Genomic DNA, 20,431 nt, shown 5'->3' with positions numbered 1-20,431 from the left:
TCAGTGCTATTGCTTGTTTCAGCTTGCTTGGATTTAATTCAGGCCTGAGCTCTCTGTAATCATTTGTTCACATTTATGACATTACACATTGTTGACTAATAGCTTCATTTTGTCGAGTTTCCATTTATTACTGTCACTATTACAGCAGGATTTAAATGTTTGTAACTTGCCTATCCTAGCATGAATGCAACTTCATTGACGTTTAACACTGATCCTGAAGGCTCCTCTTGGACTGTTTGTCACCTAAAGGTCAAATACTTCTGCTGCTGACTTTTAAAATCAATTATAATCTTGCAGGATTTGGCTCAGAGGATAACCCAAAGTGAAAGGCAGGGAGACTTAAGAGAGTTTCCCAATGCATTACATGAGATTGATTTTTCATGTGCAGAAGAAAGAGGTCTGCTAAAGGGAAAAAACACCAACAAATCCAAACTCCCCAAACCAACCAAAAAATCTTCAACTCAGAGTCAAGTCTTTTCTATGGTACTTGAAAAAATATGCATAAATCTGTTTTTCAGTCACCGAAATTTTAGAATCTGGTGTAAAAAAAATTAAATACTCATCAATATATCCCTTTATTTAATATTATGAAAACATTTAAATATTTAAACTACAATTTGTCATTTAAAAATAATATTCCTCTCTCTGCTTCCCTATATTCATAGTTTTATAAAGTGAATCTGAACTGAATCTCCAAGTTCAATAAAAATATTGAGTCAAAATGAAGAGCTGTGCTGGGTGATTTTCCATCAACAGACAACCAGATAAAAGCCTTCACTTTCAGAGTCATTCCTTGTCTGTATAAATGACAAATACAGATTAATGGAATCCTCAAAAAAAGAATACTACAGTATCCTAATGGAATGAGCAAATGTTTCATTGAAAATACCCTTTCACACTATGAACCATAATTGTTCCTTCAATTCCCAGCAAGAGCATCCATTTGCCTCACACTCTGAATTAGGCTGGAAAACACTTTAAGGCACTGAATTTGAAAACTGTTGTGGGAATTACTCACATGTGGGTAAGCAGGAGGGCCACTAGAACCAGATTAGAAGCACACACATGTTGAAGGCAGATTGAACAGCGTGCTGAATAACCCCATAAACCAGCCCTGAGCTGCAGGTCTGCTGCAGGATCCTCCCCATCCCTGGGGACTCTGGCAAAGGCAGAGCAGGGAGAGGAGCAGGGCAGGGGCCCTGGCGCTGGGGAAGGTGGAGCAGCTGCAGACACAAAAGGTGCCCAAGGCAAGGCAAGGCCAGCTGGGCTGGCAGAGAGGCCCAGGGAACAGAACTGCTCCCCTGGGAGCAAGGTGTGGGAGCCAGGATCCCAGGACTGCCCTTGCCTGGCCTCTCCCAGCTGCACAGTGCTCCAGGCATCCTCTCCTCAGCCCTGCTGCTCCTCAGCCTCTCCTGCCCATGCTGGGAACCCCCATTAATGAGAAAAGAGCCATTACAGGAGCAAGGCAGCGCTGCTGGGGGACACAGGGGGACCTTGCCAGATGCATGGAGTGACAGGGAAGTCAATTTCTGAACTATTAACACACAACTTTACCTGAAAATGACATCTCAAAGCATTTTCCTAATGCCAAAGTTTTCTTCAGAAAATTGAGTATTGGGGTCTGCTTCAACCACATTCGAATAATTTATTATATTAAACAGGACAACACATTTTGCTTTAAAAACAATGCTTTTCAACTGCATTTTCTTAAAATGTTTCCATCTCAGAATTCAGACATTTTTAGCACAAGAACATGAACTTGCTGCAGAGCTGTGCATGCCATTACCTAGTTACTCACATTCCAGTTACTTCACCCTGGGAGAGCTGTTTCCCAGCCCCACAGAGAAAATTGGAGGCCAGGCAATACTGGTGATAGGAAGGCTTATGATGAAAGAAGAGGAACCAGTTCACTTGAGGAATGCAGTGCTTAAGTGCAATCAAAAATGTCATAACAAAATATGTCAAAATATGTTTCCGAATCAATGTTCTTTGAAATCTCCATTTGCCAAGGGCAAAAGGTAACATTTTTGTCTTTCTGGAAATAAAAACACACACTGAAATATCCAAGGGGATGAAAACGTGCAATTTTCTCTCATCTGCTTGTGTCTACTCCCCTAAGCACAGCCTAAGTAATGGAGGCCCTTAGCAGACAGGCTAAGGGTAAAATGGTTAAAACCTCATAATTTGAGCTCCACAGGCAAAGTTAATGTGACAGACATGAATCTGGAGAACCCTATCAGTGCAATGGAAGTTTTACCTGGTGTAGAACCTTTGTGACTGAAATCTAAATACAGATAAACATATGTATTATGGAACTGGTCATGCACAAACAAGACACTAAAAGCCAAATCACAAAGATGCTTTATCGTCAGAGCTCAGCATTAATTCACTTTCCAATTCCAGCCAATTTGTTATCACAAATGCTCTCAATTAAAATGTTTTGTTTGATACAGGGGGAATGAAAACAATCTTTTTATTCTGATGATGGAGATGCACTTCGAAGAATAAAAAATAGTGATTTAATGGCTACTTAATGGTCTAAGCTTTAAATGAACAAATCATAAATGAAGGCTTTTGTAGCCTGTTATGCTTTGCCATTTGGATCCTAAAAAACCTATCTGCATTCATTATGTAGGTCTGACACAGAATACCTTGCTCCCAGTGACATTCAGCTGCATTCCAATATTTATCACCAGACTGAGCTTGACACTGCTGCCTTGGGAAAAGCTTCCAGTTCAGGTGTGGGACACAGCCTCTCCTTGGACAGAAGGATTTCACACTCTCCAGGTGACTCTGAGTCTGCCTCAACACTCAGACTGAATCACACTAAATCCATTGCTTTGTCTGCAGTTCACTGCAGCATTTCAGACCAGGCAGAGGGATGGATCTTTGAAACCTCCTATGAAATCTGAGCACAAAACCTGGGTAAATGCTAAGTTTTCATTGAAAGAAATTCCTTCCCAAAAGTGTTGGCAAACACTGCTACTTGAATCAGATCCATGAGTCAGTCTCCCTTTCTTCCTGAGTCACTGTTGATTACAACATATCACTAATTTAGCAGTTAGGGAAAAAAAAACCCATTAAAAATAACATGCACTCACACACATATTTATGTATTTAAAGATTGATCTTGGGTTAAAATTATTTTTTTTTATTAAAGTATTTTGAGTAGAAAAAAATCTGAAAATAAATAGTCAAATCTAAAAAAAGAGAAATCCCTACATGTTTTCTCTCTGAATATGGTCTGAACAGCTAAAACAGAATTTATTGCATTTTTATTTCAAAATATGTAATACAGTGTGTTCTACAAGCAGAAAGTTTTTTAATTCTATTACCAAAAGGAAAAATGACTGTTCTAACAATTTTATTCCATTCCCTGGGGCTTTTTCCCTCTTCTGGGCATTCTGTGCTAATCCCTTTCCCTTTAGGTACCTGCCAAGAGGGCGTGTCCAGCTGGCCACCATGGCACTGCCTGTTTGCTGATCCCATCCCTCACGTGGGGTTTGCATTATTCCCCCTGTGCCCTCCTCTTACAGGCTCTGTCACCTCCAGGTCACTTCAGTCACTTCTGCCTCCTGTGCAGTTTCCTCCTATTAAGGAGCTGGGTTTGCAGTAATTCTCCCCATACCAATTACTTTTGGAAGCACCATTGTGCCTTTCCTCTTGTTCCCTCTCTCAGATCCATTTGCAGCTTTTCCATGTCTAAAGCCTACCAGGATTACATAATGACAACGGCAGTATTTCAAGTGGTACCTGAGAGCTTACATCCTCCTATTTCAAAACCCTATTATGTTTTTAAAAAATAATAAATAGCCCCATTTTAATGTCACAGAAATTTTTATGTGAATCCTCTGTCACAAAAACCTGGTCCAGCTGCCTCTGGGATTGTCAGCACAGTCAATTGATGGCATCAACAAAACAAGCTCCACCAAACAACATAATTCTCCACTTTTAAAGGGGGGAAAAAAAGCTGCAACAGCAGCATCCCCTGCAGTCTTATTCTTGATTAAAGAACCAAAACAAACCAGTGAAAAAACAACAAAATTTATTATTAGGCCTTCAGAAATCCATCTGCTTAGGGACTCTGATATTTTAAATGAATTGGTCTATGCTAGCCCACAAAAAGAAAAAGAAATCTGCATAAAAACCAAGTGCTATTAAATGTTCTGACTAGCATTCATTCACTTTTGCTGAATTCACAGATCACAAACTCTGGAACAGACTAAATTACAGCTGTGACAGCTGAACTGCTATGGGGTGTTAATGCACACCAGCCCTGTGAATGGGTTTTGTGGAGAGGTTAAAGCTTAACTGACTTTTTACACCCAGAAAAGCTAACTGCACATTTTGTGCCTTCCAGATCACCTCCGTGTGCTGTGCTTCTTTAGGCATGCAGTTCTTGCCTCCGCTAGTGAGGCAGCCAAGCAAATGGTGTATCCAGACACTGAATGTATCCTCAAATAGCTACTGAATTCATTACTTAGTAAAAGCAAGTACAAGCATTTCTAAATTAACATAATGCATGTAATAATGCTGGCACCCCAGCACACAAGATTTCTTCCAGTCAGGAGGAAATTTCATTTGATACTTTGTAGATATGATACAACATAGATTGTGTAATAAATGTTTCATGAGAAGTCAAAATTACAGTGCTCCTCATCATTCAGCATCTTAGGAACATTGTGTTCTCAAAATACAGAGCATTAGCCCTAAGACCCCAAAGTTCTCTCCAGCAAGTGGTGCTTTAACAGGGAGTTTCTCCCAGAGCTGCTGCTTTCTGTGTGACTTTCTTCTTCCCATTTCCATCTGCCTACTCTGCCCCAGTCCCTTCTACCTCCATCACTCCTCCTTCCTCTGGGTTATCTCAGGATCCACGTTCTACAGAGACTTTTGAACAACTGGGACATGCCGGAGGGGTTCAGATATCCTGACGTGGGTTTCATGCAGGAAGCACTGCAATGACCACAGGAACTGATCCCTCAAGGGAGAGGCTCCCTGGTGACTGAGAAGAGCCCAAGTGCAGCCATGCAAACAGTTCCCCTGACTGATTTACCCAAAGTGACTGCAGCTCTTCCTGCTCACTAAATGTTCCTGTGTTTGGCACAGTTTAAAAGGACCATTGCTCCCTCCTAGGTTGCTCCTGAGCCAACAGAAAACACCACTGAGGCAGGTCCTACCTTAGCTTTAGACAAGGCTCATTCTGAAAAAATTGTGCATCCCAGTTTCAGGGGATCTGACTTCCCCACCTTGGTGTTGTTCCAGCATGGAGTCAGACCCTGCCTGGGAACTCCTCCCTGCTTCCACAGGGCAAACACAAGCTGCAAACTCCTGGCCCCAGAAGCATTTTGGCAGGAAATCCTAGAAATCAAGAGAGCAAGCTGTAAAAGCAAGCTTTTCCATCTAAATTTTCAGTATTACTATTTAATTTGCAAGTTCTCTGCCAAACACTCTTTCCTGCAAGTCCATTTGCATTTTTCTGCTAAAGACTGACTCAACAGAGGAAAAAGAATATTCTAAGAAGTCACCAGAGACAAGAATGATAGAAAGCCAAAGAATATTTTCAAAACTGCTGAGGATTGATATAAACATAAGGAAGGAACAACAAAGTGCTCCAGTGAAAAGTTCTGACCAAGAACTCTTTCAACCACAATGTGGATTTGCAAGGAGCTGTTAAACGGCAAAGAATACTACAAATATTTCAGCTCCTATCTGGCTGCACAAAAAGTGTTTATTCACTTTTAAATCCTTGAACTTTTCAATATTTTCTATTTCTGAAATATGGCTGTTTATAACAGAGTGCACCAAGATGTTATTTTGATACTTATGGGAACATCCAGTCTCCACTAATCAGTGAAAAAAGTTTCAGTGTTTTCAGTGATAAAGATCCTCATTCCTTGAGGTACTGCAGGCAATCACTGAGAACAGATTACAGCATCATGGTGAATACATTTTACTAGACAGATTTCTACAATACCAGGCAAATTTATGAACAAGATAATTTTTACAGGCTCTATTTAGCATTTACTTTGCCAATGATATTGCACAATTTGGGTATTTCACTAAATCTAAGGCAAAAACAAACTGTGAGCACAGACATATGTGAATATAAATACAGATGTACCTAAATCCTTATCAATGTTTTAGGGTTTTATATTGTCAATTTTAAGGCTTTGATATTATTGATGTTTTACAATAACAGCACAAGGGAGAGCCATTCTAGCAGCCCTACACCAGAAGCTTTAAATTTGGTTAAAAGAATTCTTGTTTACCTTGTGTTTTATAATTAATATTAACACTACTGTTTTCCAAGGGATAACATTTGGACAAACAATCAGTAGTTTACAAAAAGTATATCAACATCACCAATTTTCCAGTTTTCACAAATGTCAGCATATAAATTAAGCCGTTTAAAGCAAAAAGCTACTGATACAACAAAAGAAACCACAGCACTACCTAAAATGTTCTGTGAGCAGTTACCTAAAAAGGCACACACAGAGAAAAGACAACACATAAAATCACCCTTCCAAGTCCTGTGTGTGTTTCAGCTGGTGAAAGACTAACTGAAGTTTTGCTAAAAACTTATTTTAAAAAACTAAAAACTGACATGAATACTGGAATTTTTTTATAAAGGATCCAGGATTTTGACTGACCCTGTTTTTAAGATTAATATTGATATTAATGACAACTTCTGTTAAGGAAGTTCCTCTGAATTGAGTACAGAGAAATGGAAACATCTTTAAAAAAATATTATAAGGTCCATCATAATCCGTTATTTAATTGGAGTGTGTTAGGCTGCTTTATTGCACAACCCACTAAATAAGTTTTATTTCAGTGCTTACTACCTTTCCTGTCGTAAAAAGAAAGCAAGGTTTCAAAAGTTACTGATGAACATTCAAAGATGGAAACAATGCAAATGTTTTAAGTTCTTTTACCCTGCTCCTGTCCCTTTGCAAGGAGTAACTGAATTTAGAGAGAGGGACAAACCAAGGGAGGTGCAAGGAGACATTCAAATATAAAATTCCCACAGAGTTTTGATGTTGCTACTGTTGCTGCATTGCCAGAAAGCAAATTGTTCTCTTGCAGACCTCAAAATCTGCACTCAGAGCAAGGGAAAGAATGTGCTGAGCAGCCAGCAAGAGATGCACTGAGCTGGATTTATCCCTGGTGCTCCAGAGTCAGCACCTGCTTCCCAAAGCCTGCACAGTGAGCACTCTCCCTGGTGCCTCCAGAGCTCTGGAGTGCTCTGACCAGCACCAGGCTCCTTTTCCCATCAGTATTTTGCTGGCTTCTCTCCTCAGTGATTGCTGCCCGTGAGCCTCGAGTGCATGGACAAGAACAGACCTGCAGCTGAGCCATGGCTGAAATTCCTCAGGAGCTTCCATGAAACAGGGGCTTAGCACTGCAAAGAGATGTTCAATGGAAGCTGTGGGAGTGTTTCTTTATTCCCAGCTCCTTGTGCTTCACCAGGCACAGCTGAAGCTCTGCCACTCTGGGCTCTTAACCAACTAACTCACTGACCTGCATGTTCTCCTCCAGGAAAAAAACCCTAAATATTGGGGTTTTTTTCCTTCTTCTTATGTTAGGCTAAAAATAAATTGTCATTCTTATCTTTGAGAACAGTCACACAACTCAATGAGAAAAGACTATTTCCAAAAAATCTTTGCTTACATTAACTTACCAGATATGTCAATTTTGAGAGTGCTCAAGTTGAATAACTCAGGACATGACAGAAAAAGCTGAAATTGTAGATAATGGGAAATAATATTTCACAAACACATCCACATCCCTCTTACATTTTAAGTAAACAGAGCATTATCCACTTTATAAATTATTATTATTATTTGCTTGAGAGATTTCTGAGTTTGTATCAAGTACTTAGGTCAAAAGTTTAAACACGAGTAGAAAAAAGGGGCACTTTTTATCCAATATAAATTTTTTCAAGAATTTTGTAAGGCAAATAGATGCATTTCTGTCCCTGAGTTCCATTAAGTATTTATCCTAATCCACCTCCACAAAGCCCTGCATTACTCAAGGCATAACATACTTATCACACACATAGTTTCTAGACTTGACAAATGCATATTTTCAAATTGATCTTCCATGATCAAATAGCAGTCTAAAAAAAGCTACAGCTCTCCAAATTGATTTCTGCTGTTTTAACCTTTTGCAAATCAGTTTGGTATCTTTTTCTGTTTCTCCTCAAAATATCTGCCAGGCTTGGAGAGACAGTGCACACCTGCATCACCAGGATACAGCTGTTCCCTTTCAGGCCTCAATCCCAAGCCATTAACAGCAGTGAAAAGTTTTTATTGATGGCAGTGGATGGCAGAACAAGCTGTACCCAGGATGTGTTGCAAATTGCATTTGGCTTTTTCCCTTTAGATACCTGTGTGACCATAGGGAAAGACAGCTCAGCTTGATTTCTAACTGGTTTTTAGAAGAAAGGCTATTTTCCCAAACAATTACCTAAATTGAGTTTCTCCTGATAGCCAATTGGTTCTGAGAGTGAACATTTTCTGCATTTCTGTTTCTTTTTCAGTTCATCAGCTCTCTTGGGGCCTCACACAATGATGCTCACTAGAACCCTGAGAGATGCTGAAGACCCTGCCCTGCTGAGGGGTGAAGGTGAGGTCAGTGTGGGAATGCACTCATGACCTTTCTTGTTCCAAGCTCCCAAGCAATAAGTTGCTTGCAGAAACTGATTTTTTAGCTTTCCCCCTGAATCAGTTAATTGCCTTCCCACGTTAACAATGAATGGGATGTGTGTGTGAGGTGGCTCTCGCTGCTGCCATCAGTGGTGGACACAGCTAACAGCACGTTTTACACGGGGCTGCCAAGGCTTTGCAGTGACAGCAGTGCCACATTCCTGCCCACTGTGCACCTGAGTCAATGCCACTTCCAAAGCCATTAAACAGGCATCTGTACTCAGAGTGATCCTGCCTGCTTGGATATGACAGAGGAGAGCCAGAGACTTTCCTGCTCTCCGCCCTGGGACACTGAGATCCTGAGGAGGTGCTTTTCTCACTCATGCCTCACCAGAAGATGTTCTCAAGTTCACCTCAGTGAGGCTTTACTGGCCTGAAAATGCTCTCACTAAAGATGCCAAAATGAATTCCTCATGTCCAGATTCTCAATGATATAAAAGGTGAGAGACACACGTGAACAGACAACATAATTTTTGGATTAGTCTGCAGAGGGCTGGCTTGCAATTTTCCACGCTTTCATTCAAATAAAAAGAAGAGTTTATGACTGGTATAATGATGCTTTCCTTTCGCTTCACCTGGAAGCTTTGGGAAGGGATGAACAAGCTTACTTTGTAAACTTGACTTGGGATTTCCCAGTCCTATCCTCGTCTTGTCTGAATTTCCCTGTACTGGGTTTAAATCTCAGGATGTGATGCCTGAAAGGTCTCCTCCTGCAGCACTGAACATTTGCAGGGACAGGCCCATGCCCAGACATTTTGGGCCAAAGCCAGAAATTACCAGCATGTCCTCATGGGGGTCGTGTCCCCTCCTCCCATTTCCACCTCTGGGTTTTTGCTGACTTTTCTGATTTACTCACCCAAGCATTTTCTCACCTTAAGTGGAGCTGCTCTGCAACTTTGTTGTAGTTCCTATGTACATCTACCACTATAACACTACTTGATAATTCAAGACAAATTCCTCAATCCCTCTTGTTTTGAAAAGCTTTCCAAAGCAAAGATGCTGTGGCTGCTGCTTGTCATTCAGCTCTGTGATGCCAAACCCACCAGAAACCTGAGCTGCAGCTCTCAGCCTCTATTTCCACCTTCCATCCTTCTTTCACCTGGCTCTCAAGTGCCTCCCCTCAGACCTGTGCTATTCTCAGGTATCAAACTGGAGCCCTTTTACTTCTTCTGCCAACTTTAATATCCACAGAACACACATCAGTGACCTGAAGTTCTCAGCTCAAGAGCAACAGCAATAGCAGCTGGCTCCTGCAAAACTTTGGGAAGTTTGCCACTTCATTTATGTATTTAATGTTTGGCAGAACATTTCAGTCAGACCAAAACCAGTATTATGCTAGATTGTAAAATAATTTTAGTGAAGGTTTGTGTTTTAATTTAGTGAAGCAAAACACAAAGAAAACTAGGAAAAAAGTACTAAGCCTTATCTTTTCCTTCAGTGTAACAGAAAATAATAACTAATACAACTCTCTCTCAGTCATCCTCAATAAAAATTCTTTACATTTTGAATTTAGTGGCCAAAGAGGAGCACTGAACAGCAGCAAAAGAAATGTTATGTTACCTTCAATTCTCCCAGGTCATGTTGCCCTTAATTCTGCAGTGACAACCATCCTGATTTTTTTTGTATATGCTTTAAAATTAAAGTATAGAGATTTTTGTTTAAAAAACCCATTGTGCATATATAGATATATTTAAATCATAGTTGTGAGTTGTAAGGACACAAATAAAGAGAATTTTGAGGAACAGAGTATTTTGGCACATATGTTCATTCTGTCTTTTACATTTTGTCTAACATAAACATCATTTCTGTTTCTTCTATGGGTAAAACCTGTAGGTTTTACCTACAAAAAAGCACACAAAGCTGGGATTTTGTGTTCTCAAGGTCTATACAAAACAGATGGAGGCATTTGCCAAAGGTTAAATATTTCTTATCAGCTTCAGCCTCTGTTATTGATCTGGAGATTTATGGCCAAAACTGAGTAAATGATGTGACCTTGAACTAGAGCTCCTTGGATTTAAAATGTGACTTGACTCAGCCCTATTTTATAATTTATTTCACTAGACATATATTTTGACTTCTTACCATGTGAGTTGTGTTTTGAGGGAGAGGGTAAAAGGGACACATTTGGATTAAAGCTGAAAACTCACAGCACTTTGTGTCATGCAGTTTGAGGTGGGCCACAGACATTCTGGCCTGATTTTTCTTTTATGCTTCCACAACCCCACAGAGGTCCCTGCATGCACTCCAGGTGTTCAAAGGCTCTCACACAATGCAGTAGGAGTCTGACAATCCTGCTGACCTGTTTATTCCATAAAGTGCTGAGCCACTCTAGGAAATCTCAGTGGCCCATGGCTGCATTTTTAATGAAATGCATTGCTCTGACTGAAGGTGGTTCAGGTTTTAGCACAACACAGCTCCAAAATGCTCTGGTGCCATGCAAGTGCCCTTGCCCCACCCAAGAGCGTGCGTGGCACAGCTGTGTGTGAGGGACAGACCAGGACACGTCAGCTTTGCTCGCACTGACCTGGAGTCACGGCTCCACCCAGCTGAGGCAGCGACGGCTTCAGCAGCGCTGGGATCAGCTGGAGAGCTCTGCTGGGCCCCTTGAGCCACCCAATCCTCCAGGCCAGGGCTCCTCTGGAACAAGGAAACGTGCCATTAAAACTCCTGTGTAAATGGAACGTGTCTGCCTGGAAAATTAAACCTGTCTGATGCTGCATTCTCCACAAGAGTTGGAAAGGAAGTGTTGCAATAATGAAATATTAATATTTAAAGTAGAGAAGTACAACCTCAGAACACAACATATCACAATAGAGTTTAGTCACCAGCAATAACTGTTCTGCACTTGTGGACTAAACGTGCTGATGTAGAAAAAGGAAACAGGTAAGGACTCTATTTTTACTTCCACATATCTAAAATAAAATTAATCTTAATTAAAGTTTGATGTGTCTGTGACAATGGCTGTCTTTTTTAATGGTTAATGCTCACCTTGAGTACAAAATGTGCTTATTGTTTAAGCCAAGCTCAGTGATACTCAAAGAAACTTTCAAAATAAAGAGAGAAAGGAGGCCTGGGTGCTTCAGGAAGATATCCAGGTGCTGCTGTACTTATTGTGCCATTCCTGGGCTTCCCAGAGATACCCCGTCCCTGCACCCATCAGCTCTCAGCTCGGCCTGTCCTGCTCTACAGGCAGAGCCCGGCAGCAGCGGCGGGCACAGAGCTCCGGCTCCAGGCACCGCCGCTGGAGGCGCTCCCTGGCTCGGCACAGGCTCTGCTCCTGCAGGGAGAGGGAGCGAGCCCAGCACATCCTCAGCAGCAGCACCAGGGCGTGCTCTGCACACAGGCACATTTGGGACTCCTCACAAGCTGCCACCTCCCAGCACCAGGCAAGGAGAAGATAAGCCAAGGGCAACTGCTGTGGCCACCCAAAATTGGAGTGACTGAAATCAGCAAAGAGTTAAATCCAGCAGGGGGATGGCAAGCGGGGTAACTGAGGGAAGGTGAGGTTCTGGCTTCAGCTTCTTGCCTAACATGAACCGAATGGATAAGCAGAAACAACCTCCTGCCACCTTTGTAGCTCAGCCATCAGACTGGACAACAGGTACCAGAAATCTCCCAGCCAGCTGAGGCAAGGGCAGCTGGAGCCTGGTGTGGCTCCCAGTGACAGCTCAGGATCAGACACAGCCAACTCCACTGCTGAGTCAGCAGTTTCAGCTGTTCTGCTCTGGCATTCCAGGGACTTTGTGCGTCCCACAAGTTGTAAAATCCAGCACTGAGGGAGCCACACCCACTGAGATAGGAAGGGGAAGAACTGATAAGGTTAACAGAAAACAGCAACAGCATCAGACAAAAGAGACCAGAATTAACTCTGCAGTGAGAGGCAAACACAGCTGGACTCAGCATAACAGTGTTAAAATCATCACCACCATCACAGAAGAAGAGTCTGGATTTAAAAAATATACAAGCAAGAAATGTCAGCAACAGGCACTCTGGAAAACAGAAAATCAGGGAGGGGAACATGAAGAACACTCTGAATGCAGCCTTTTGGAAGGTAATAGCTGTTGTTAGAGCTGTCAGCTATAAACCACTCACAAGACAGATGCACTTGAAATGTCCTGTCCAATAAAAATCCCAAATGTCACTCAAAATTATCAAACTACTTATTACAGACAGCAATGGAAACATGAAAGAAGGCATGGGATGACAGAACACAGACAGATGGACTCTTTGCTACATGTCATTTAACATCAATCAGTGACAAGAATTTATTAACACAGTTGCTGCTTCAATGCATTGAACAAGCTTAAAAACATTCACGGCACTGGATGGTAAGTGATCATTAAAATGCACATCACAAGGCTTCAAAAGCTCCAATAGTCTGCTGAAAATATCCAATATAATTTATTTATCAAAAAACCCCCAAAACCTTAAGAACAGACCTCACTTGGTTTCTCAAGATTTAAGGTTGCTTCTCTACCAGCAGTCACTGGAAGATGAACTGAACACCCACATTATACTGCTGACAGTGTTTCTGCTCTTCCTTCACCCAACTCTGCTTGCTCCCTTAACCTTTAAGCATGATCCTTGCAAGGACCCAGTGGAAGCAGGACAGAATGGCTGCCAACAGGACAGACCGAGCAGAGCTCTTAGGGAGGCAACACCAAGCTGCTGTATCCCAACTACCATGTGTTTTCCCAGCACAAACATCTTTCCGTTCATGTACCCTTATTTCCCAAAGCAGCTCTGATCCATCAGCACTGTGCATTATCCCATGTTGCTTCCAGGAGAAATTCACCAACAACAAAGACTTGTTATACTGAAACAGACCACAGACCTTTCCTCATTCCCTCCACTGACAGAGCTCTTCCCCGAGCTCGGAGCTGCCAGGTCTGGGGAGCTCTGGTTTTGGCATTTCCAAACAGTTTTCTGTAAGCCAAGCTATTTCTGTAAAAGTATTTTCTAGGGGGAAAAAGTACACAAAAACCATTCAGAAAAAAAGGACCTCATTATACACTTCTAGCTTCTAAGCTCTTCTAAAAGACAGGAATCTAAATAGCAATGTCCATTTTCACCCTAAATGATGAATGAAAGTATATTAATACACTATATATTTCTGTAAAGGCTTAAATTATTTTATGTAATTATGGAAATCCTAAATTTCTCTGAAACCGTCATCTTTTCATGGAAGTCCAGTAGCAGAAAATCCAACTATTCAGTAGTGATCCCAAAGATAATTTGGTGTCAAGAGAAAGAGAATATTTCCAGAAAAGAACCAGAAAAAGAGGAAAAGAGCCCTTTTTCCACCCTGCTCCTTCTCCCAGTATTCAGAGTCTTCTAATAAATCCTTTCAGCAATGTTTATACACTAAGACACTTAAAAACTAAAAGGCAGAAAACAAAATCTCCAACACCAATTCCAGTGGGATGTTTGAGATGGAAGCTTTAAAACCCTTGCAATTTTTACAAGGAGATATTTTTTGTTATTGTACTGACACTGACAGAAGATTTAATGCTTGCCATCTCTGCAAAATCCTTCAATCAGCTGAATTCTCTGTACACAACAGCAAATCTGCCTGACAGACACCACCCTGACCCACAGCTATGAAGAATGGGGGTCATAAATATAAATATAAATATTTTCATATTTCTATAAATACATATATATTCAAACATACTCCCAGAACCGCAGGAACTGAGGCTCTGGCCTTTTTGTCCAAGCTCCGTTGCTTGGCAACTCATGGAAGCTTTTTCAAGAACATTTTTTGGAAAAAAAAGGCCCTGTTGTTTAACAACAGAGTTTTGAGGATTGAAACAGGAGTTTTGAGTAGCTGAGAGTCAGTAACATGATTTTTAAGGAGAAAATCACTCTCCTACTGACAACTTTTCCCCTATTTCAGAAGGCAGGAATTCCTGGATGCTGCCTTTCCTGTTCCTTTTTATTTTAAAGCCAATCCTGACCATAATCTCCGGGCATTTCCCTGCTCCTCCCCTGAGCAAGGACGGTGCCGGCAGCGTTCACGGGCTCCGGCCGCGCCTCCTCTCCGCAGGATCCTTCCAGGAGCGCGGGTGAGGAAGGACAGACGGCAGCCGGGATCCTCTGTGTGTCACTGGAGCCCTGGGCAGATCAGACTCGCTGCCCTTGCAGCCGCAAGTGGCTCTCCATGTTTGCTGTCCCAGCACAATTCCAGCCAAGCTGGGCGGCCAGGGCATGGCTCCTGTCCCCACGAAGGATCTGCCAGCTCCAACAAGCGCCTGGGAGTGGGCACGGCAGCGCCAAGGGAAACACACTCCGGCTGTTTGCCTGGCAAAGAACGGGAGCTCCACGGGCAGCCAGACAAACAGCAACAGGATCCATGAGAGGTGATGAGGAGAAGACATTCTGGAGGTGCATTGGGTTAATTCTGGTCACATCATTTCAGTGATGTGCTCACTCTGTGTATTTATTCAGACAGCACAGTGTGCGCTGCCTCCAACCTGAATGGCTGGGGTTTATTTTCTCCTGTGAGGAACGAGAAAGGCAAAATGCAACCAAAATTTGTTGTGCCAAATGGAAAGGCTTGTGCTCAAGGGCTTAAAAAATTGCAATTAAAAACCCAGGAAAGAAAGCAGTCTGAGATGTACATCATTTGCTGCTTGATTAAAACACTTACAGAGGCCTTGAAGTGTTAAGAATAATAAGTAGGTTCTCAGTGCATGATTTCTAATCCAATTATTTTTAAGAACTGCTAGAAATATAGCTAAGCATTATCACTTTTGCCCCAAAATCATGGTAGCAACACAGCAAATGAATAATTCTGGCAGATAGTATTAGGAATTAGTCTATAAGTATTCCATGAGACTCAACTGTAATGTATCACATAATAAACAGAAATAAAAAGCCAAGTTCCACAACTGTCTCACCAGGCTGACACTTTGGGATGCAGTTTTACATGGAAGGATAAATATGCTAACCTAGGACATGAATATTTGAAACTCATTGGCGAGAAAATTTATTATGCCTTCCAAACAACATTTGTGCTGTGCCATCTGAAAGAACATTTTATAAATTTGTCTTTGTAAACATTAAAAATGTTTAGCCTCAACCTGTTAGATCTCATTTCCCAATGCCTAATGAGTCTTGTTTTTCACCTTTATGATTCCTGTTTTAGAGCAGGACCCAGCTGGTTCTAATACAAAGCATCCCAGCAGATCCCTCACCCACATGTTTGGGTTAAATTTAGGTACCTTTACCTCAAGGAAATGCTTGGGTTTAAATTATGTGACATTTCTCAATATTCTGTATTGAATGACATACCCCAATTTGGCTACAAATTTTCACCAAAAAGAACGGTGAAAATAAGGAAAAAGCAGAGTCTAATGTTCTGAGCAAAACTAATTTTCTCAGAGCTATGAGTTTAATCATGTGCATCCAGTGGAACATGGAACACCAAGGTTCAGCAACACCAAGCTCATGTGTGTCCAAAGGCCTCACCCCTGAAAAGAGCCACAAAATCAATTTAAAACTCTACCTGTGCTGGCAGTGCCAGGCCCCTCCACATTCATTCTTTGCTTGACTTCTGCACAGGAACAGCGCCCTGCACAGGCAGCTCCAGACAAAGCAGCTGCACCAGCAGGGCCAGGCAGACCTCGGGCACTGCCAGATCCTGCCGGCCCTGGGGCGGTCGCACGGGTGAGGAGGCAAGGATCAGCCCTTGGAGCAGGAACAGCACCTGTGCTTCATCAGAGACCAAAAGGGAGAAGAAAACCTCACGTGAGCAATCCCAAAATGCTGCCACCACAGCACTTGGCCCTGAAAACAACTTCTTGCTCAAGTCCTTATTTTACAAATAAATAGAAATTAATTCCTGGTGCAAAAACCCCACATTATCTACTTTTTCTCTTCACACACTTGCTCACAAGCAATAAAAATGCAGAAGAGACCAAAGCAAGGCTCCATGTATTACTCCAAACTGACCTAAAAAACCTACAAGAGCTGGACAGACAATGGCTGAGCAAATCTCAGTAATGAAAAGAAATGTTAGCTGTTGTTTGTACTGTTATTACTAAAATGTGATGTTCAGTGATAACTTAGGAACAAAAGGATCATATCAGAGCAAGGACTTCAGAGATTAAAAATGCAAAGTAATCTTCAACAGAATTAAAAACTGTAATTAAATGAAGTTGCTCAGCACTGTAACTGCTGCCCCTCAGTGATCTTTTGGCAATGTGCCGAGCTATGGTTCCATTTTTCATTCAGAACCATTGTCAGACACTCTCAGCTGCACCAGTTAAAAGCTAAATGCAGTGAGTTACAGCATCCAGTGGCTGTGGCTCCAAACCCTGGCTGCTTCCAGAGTTCTGCTGGAAACTCGTGTGACAGTGTGCAGAGATCTGAGGCACACAAATGAGGGATGGCTGCGTCCAGCTGGCACTGAAGCCATCGTTTTCACATCCCTCATCCCACACATTGCTTTTGTCTCAGCCTTATTCTCTGTCCTGCAAACTTTTAGAAACCAATTACACACAAAAAAGGGCTTCATTTACTTCTCATCACAGGGTTAGAGACCTACCCTGGAGAGAAACAAAATCCCTCCATGACACTTGCACATTTTGGCAATTCCATCTACACGGGGTTAGCAGTTGGACCTCCAGAAATCATCCTAGGGAGGAGGAACTCACTTCTGTCTCTCTGAACCAGATCTAACACTGCCAAACTTTTCTCTGCATTCACAAGGACTACATTTTCCAGCAACAATACTGAGAAAAAGCACAATGTCTGCCACACACACCTTCGTGGTTTTTTTATTACAGTTTGGAGGGAAAGCTGCATCATCCTCCCTGTTTTAGGCACAGATCAATCAAGAGGCAATAGGAGCACAACAAGAACACAGAAATAGTTACAAATTGCTAATACATTTTCCCATTTTAAACCACAATTTCTTGGGAAAATGGTCTCTGTCACCCAGATGAAGCCTACGCAGATGCTTTAAATCCACTTAACCCTGATGACGTTTAACACGTGAAAACTCCAATGCCAAACAACCTGAATAAATGATGTTTGCATTGGTTCTTTCAGATATTTTATACAAATACACAGACAAAATTTACACATGACCCAAATTTTTTCAGGTATATCAAGAGTGGAGAAGATTTGGAATAAATCCACAGCAATCTAACATGGAAGAAAAAACAAACAAACAATATGAACATTGCAAAAGAGCCACTGCTTATGAACAATCAAAAAGCAATTATTAAAGTTAACCCACTTCAGAAGCAAATAAAACATCAACCCAGAAAAAATTAAAAATCCTTTAAAGCAGAGTCTTATTTTACATCTGAAAAAGATTACCCTTTCTCTGCAGAGGAAAAAACAACTGTACCCTGAAATTGTTTAATAAACCAGTGCATCTCCCATTTAGCTGTTTTATTCACTTCTCAGTTCCCAATTATTTATGTCAACATTTAGCTGTGCAACTCTGAACTTGTGCTGGCTGATCATAAGTAACTCAAGTATCTGATTCCAGGAAAGGATTAATCCTATAATCATGGCAGTTCTTCCAATACTAATTCATGTCTAGAATTTTTAAGAATCAAATCTAGAATCAAATTAATGGCTGTTGAAATTTTCTCATTCTGTTCCCTGGCTCCATTTTCTTATTAAAGATGTCAACTGCTATTGCACCACTTGTCTGAGAAATGGCAATCTCTTGGGAAAATCCATGGAAGTCTCTGTGTATCTCAGGCTGCCAAGGCACCAGCAAGACAAAAAGTTGTAGAAAGACTTCACTGTTCCCAGACTTCTGATTCTTCATCAAATATGACAAAAAAAAAAAAGTTTAAAATTAACAAAACTCAAAAGGATCAGAAAACACCTACAACTTAGAAAGGAAGAAAAGGTTTTAAAGTCTTCTCCTGAGATGTCAAGAATGGAAGCTGTGTTACCAGTGCTGCTGCAGGAGCTCCTCAGATGACTTTATGCCCACACTCCCACATGCTCACCAAAAATCAAATTAATATGCTTTGGCACATGGCAAACACCTAATGCAAAAAGATGCTGAACAGTTTTTAAATTTGCAATAAATTATATTCCTCAGTTTCAGTTCCTCAGTGCTCAACTCTGAAGAAATCTATGTTTGGTTGTTTTGTTTGGGTTTTTTTTTTTAATTTACCTTGACATCTGTATACAGATCAGTGGTTCACAGAACAATTTCCTGAGCAAGGACAGTTCTCAGTATCAGCAGATTTATGTCAAAGGCTGCCAACAGAAGAAGTCCTTGCAGGAACAAATTTATATTTATCAGAAAATGAAACAATCTTGCAAACCTCTTTCCGTTTAATCGCACAAGTCCTGCTCTCCTGCCTGTGATCCAAGCACCCACGGGGATTAAGAGCATTACAAGAAGAAACACTTGACCTAAAAAAATTATTCCCTTGCAAGCACAAAAGAGAAAGAACACCAGATGTTCAAAAAGAATTGGGTGTAGATTTAAGAATCAAAAAGGGTGATGAATATGGACTATGAAACAGAGCACTAAGCATCTGTTCAGTAATAAATCAAGTCTTTGTGCAGTTCTTTCTTCAAAGTGAATTTAATGGGAAAGTTTTTCAGTCAGAAAATGCTGGTCCGTTAAAGAATGCAATTCTATGTGTTAATAATCACCTACCACCAAATAAAACACTATTTGTCTATGAAATAGAAGGCTTGCACTTTAATCAATTGATAAATAAATGGCTGCTTTTAAGGGTATATAATCCAGATGGAAAGCCACAAGTGACCCACCTTATGAGAAAACAAGCAGAGACAGAACCCTTGGAAAACATGTGCACAGCATTTTCATCCTAGGTTTTTCCACTGAGGATGCACAGCTGGGGATGGACATCCTGGCATCACTGCAGGGACCTTGGCTAAGGTTCAGACACCTTGGTGAATAACAAATGTGACCTCCTCAGCATCTTAAAAGGCATTTATTTCAGTACATTTACCTTGTACTGGAGTTTTAGATAGGGAAAAATTAAAATCTGATCATCTCATCTTAAAAAATCAGTAAACTCTGGGCTTCCTCCTCAGTTCAGCACATAATTGCTCATAAGGAAAACAGGACCATATGGCACATACTATTTTAATTGTTTTGCATATTAAACATAGAATAGTTAATACTTCCTCTTTGTCTCTGTAGGAGACTGGAGGGATCATTGAGTGGCTCCAAACAACCAAGTGGGAAGTGTGGGAGGGATCTGCATAGGTGGGATGTCACTGCTCCACCACCTGAGTCTCTGTCAGCCTCTGTCCACACAGACAAAAGGAGGGGCCAAATGCAGGGCCCGACACAAAATGGCAGAGTGACTGCACAGACTCACACAAAACGGTGGTCTGACCCCGCAGCCCCACACAAATGGGGAGAGTGTCTCACAGCCCAACACAAGATGGTGGAATATTCCACAGCCTCTCACAAAATGGCGGAGTGAGAGTACAGACTCACACAAAATGGTGGAGTGACTGTACAGACTCACACACAATGGTGGAGTGTCCCACAGCCCAACAGAAAAGGGAAGAGTGTCCCACAGCCCCGCAGAAAATGGCGGTCTGAACCCACAGCCTCACACATAATGGCAGAATATCCCACAGCCGGACATAAAATGGTGGTCTGACCCCACAGACTCACACAAAAAGGCAGTGTCCCACAGACTCACACAAAATGGCGGTCTGACCCCACAGCTCAACACAAAATGGTGGGGTGTTAGCACAGA

General features: G+C 41.6%; 2 long non-coding RNA genes across 2 annotated transcripts in view; both read right to left on the bottom strand.

Moving 5' to 3' along the window:
* Positions 1 to 20,431, bottom strand: part of LOC135298591 (uncharacterized) — a 93,766-nt gene that overhangs the window by 72,997 nt on the left and 338 nt on the right. The window contains exons 2-4 of the long non-coding RNA XR_010360602.1: positions 11,230 to 11,342; positions 7,679 to 7,736; positions 5,178 to 5,358 (exon numbers count right to left, since the gene is read on the bottom strand). This is a non-coding gene — a long non-coding RNA (uncharacterized LOC135298591). The remainder of the gene's footprint in view (positions 1 to 5,177; positions 5,359 to 7,678; positions 7,737 to 11,229; positions 11,343 to 20,431) is intronic.
* On the bottom strand, positions 14,990 to 20,429 carry LOC135298596 (uncharacterized). Its single transcript, XR_010360625.1, has 4 exons — positions 20,042 to 20,429; positions 19,464 to 19,583; positions 16,213 to 16,413; positions 14,990 to 15,203 (listed from the first exon to the last, which is right to left on the bottom strand). It is a non-coding gene; the product is annotated as an uncharacterized LOC135298596 (long non-coding RNA).

This window comes from Passer domesticus, chromosome 4 (assembly GCF_036417665.1).
Source record: "Passer domesticus isolate bPasDom1 chromosome 4, bPasDom1.hap1, whole genome shotgun sequence".
Classification (NCBI taxonomy): domain Eukaryota; kingdom Metazoa; phylum Chordata; class Aves; order Passeriformes; family Passeridae; genus Passer; species Passer domesticus.
This window is presented reverse-complemented; position numbering and strand designations above follow the sequence as displayed.